Source organism: Vigna unguiculata, chromosome 10, assembly GCF_037176805.1.
Source record: "Vigna unguiculata cultivar grain cowpea cultivar isolate G323 ecotype 2 chromosome 10, ASM3717680v1, whole genome shotgun sequence".
NCBI classification, from domain to species: Eukaryota; Viridiplantae; Streptophyta; class Magnoliopsida; order Fabales; family Fabaceae; genus Vigna; species Vigna unguiculata.
Genome location: NC_140801.1, coordinates 51,076,819 through 51,079,146, shown reverse-complemented (window position 1 = coordinate 51,079,146; position 2,328 = coordinate 51,076,819). Strand labels below are relative to the sequence as shown.

Sequence of the window (2,328 nt, the reverse complement as noted above, 5' to 3'; positions counted from 1 at the left end):
AGCAAATCATTATGAAGTGATAAAAGAGCAGAACATAAAATTTCAGGATTTTAATCTTTGCAGAGTGTGTTTAAAGATCACAATCATCAACATATGATGACATAAATCGAGCAGTAAATTGGTAATTGGATCTCAGGTATCAAATATCAGCAACTCATCAAATGATCAACATGCAGAACAAATGAATAATATTCCAAAATTTAGCACTAAATATCAATATCAGTGAGATCTAAGAAGTTCAAGCTTGGAAACTTGAGTAAATGGTCTTCATTTCACCAAGTTAACAGAGTTACACAAAATCACAATTGTATGTCCTCAAATTGATGCTACTTTCATAGATCAGATGATTAACTAAATCTCTGGCCCTCTAAACATAAACCCAATATGGAAGAAGACTTGGCACAAAAATAACTTCAGAGGATGATGTTACTCAGTTCTACCGAACAAATTCCTTCCAGAATCAGAATAAACTTGTTGATTGCAAGAAAGATCAAATTCAATCAATTAGCTGGATCTAATTCTCTTCTGGTTGACTTTTCCATCAGACTTCAAAGTTCCACTGGAGTCCCCTTCAGAAGAAGCTTCTCTGGATTTGGTAAAGGAGTTAGAAAGATCAGCATAGAGATCAACCACCCTTCTGATATTGCTATTGAGTTCTCTGATCAATCCCACATTTCTACTTAGATTATCAGGCATCTTGGACTCCTGGTTTTGGTTTATCTCATTGATCAGCAACCGGTTCTGATTCAAAATATCTTGAGCTTGCAATAAGCTCTTCTGAAATACCTGTAAAAGTCTGCTATCTACTTGAGCTGAATTGCCTAGCTCTCCAAATACATCACCGTCCATCTCAATTACACCAAGGATTCAGTTAACAAATAACCCTGCAAAAAACAACCATAACAACAAACAATAACAGGTGAATGAAAAGCCAAAACTTAAAACCCTGATCCATACATGAAGAAGAAAAAGAGACAAAAGTGTTTGAGAATTCTTACAAATTTAAAATACAAGAGACAATCAGATAGGAATAGGATGCTTAATCTCCCTGACTGCAGAGGAGAAAAGCAATTTAAAAAGTTGATCCAGTTGGAACAGGAATTTTGGGAAAACACAATGATCAACAACAAGCATACTTTTGGCTATTCATTCCTCTATCTCCTAAGCAAGCAACCAAAATGGAAGGAAGGGTTTGCATAAGATTCCAGAGACCCATCAAAAGACATCATCAAGAAGAAATACTTTTTTCTCTCTCACAGCCCTAAAGCAAGGGACCCTTTTCCTCAAGAAAGAACCTTTTGCTTTTACTGTTACCAATGAAATCAAGATGGTACAGAGGAGGACACAGTGACACACACAACACAACACAACAAAAACAAGCACCTAACTACCCTAGTGGGAATCCCAAAAGCCAAGTCAATACCAATAAGTCTTCTTCCCCTCCCAATAAAATAACACGACCCCATATATGTATATATATAATAGCTTCAGTTGTAGAATTTAAAATAAATTAAATCACACAGAGTTGAAGGATGAATCGAACAGACCCATCAGACCGAGAAGCGAAAAGATGGAAACTTTTGAAGAACCCAGAAATGCGATCTTACCTTGAGAAAGAGGAGCATCCCAGTTGTGGTAAGTGACGTGAAAAGGAGAGGGGAATGTTTGGAATTTTGTTGGGGTTGAGAGGAAAAGAGATATTTTGAGAGGAAAAAGAAAGAATGGAACCTGAAATGATGGAGAAAAAAACAAGGAGAAGAGATGATCGATGATATGATAGCGTTAAAATAAAAACCTCGTTTACATCAACAACAACAACAACCGCAGTGAGTGTGTGTGTGTGTGTTGTGGGCACAAACTGAACAGCGCAGCACTTACACAAACAAATTTGCTCTTACAAGTTGCCCCACACCGAAGCCTTATGCCAACATCACACATGTAATGTGTCACATGTAACATAACATGTAACATCACATTTACATGCCTTATGCTTCGTGTCTATTAACTGCTGTCTTTTCTTTCCCTTCACAGATTTCTTTTACAGCTATTTCTTTTTATCAAAAATCATACACAGGTGAATAAAAGTATTGGAAGTAAGAAAAAAATATATTTTATTTTTAGTTTTGAGATGAGTTTTTAGTCTAACATAATTGTTTGTTTCATTAATAAGTAAGTTTATTATTAAAAAATAAAAAAAAAATGGATTTGATTAAATTACCATTTTAGTTTTATGATGATTAATGATTTATTTAATATTTTTCAAGTTTTGGTGGATTCTCTTGAAGTTAAAGCAACTATTTTTTGTAATTAAATATTTCTTAAATTGTT

General features: G+C 34.6%; 1 pseudogene across 5 annotated transcripts; it reads right to left on the bottom strand.

Annotated features, from left to right (window-relative positions):
• Positions 1-237: 237 nt before the first annotated feature.
• Positions 238-1,885, bottom strand: LOC114165039 (protein ELF4-LIKE 4 pseudogene; annotated as a pseudogene). Of its 5 annotated transcripts, none has more exons than XR_014985134.1 (3): positions 1,608-1,880; positions 999-1,052; positions 238-884 (listed from the first exon to the last, which is right to left on the bottom strand). The product of XR_014985134.1 is annotated as a protein ELF4-LIKE 4 pseudogene, transcript variant X2 (transcript). The 5 variants fall into 5 exon arrangements; XR_014985136.1 differs by lacking the exon at positions 1,608-1,880 and adding an exon at positions 1,548-1,564; XR_014985135.1 differs by lacking the exon at positions 1,608-1,880 and adding an exon at positions 1,137-1,541.
• Positions 1,886-2,328: the final 443 nt, after the last annotated feature.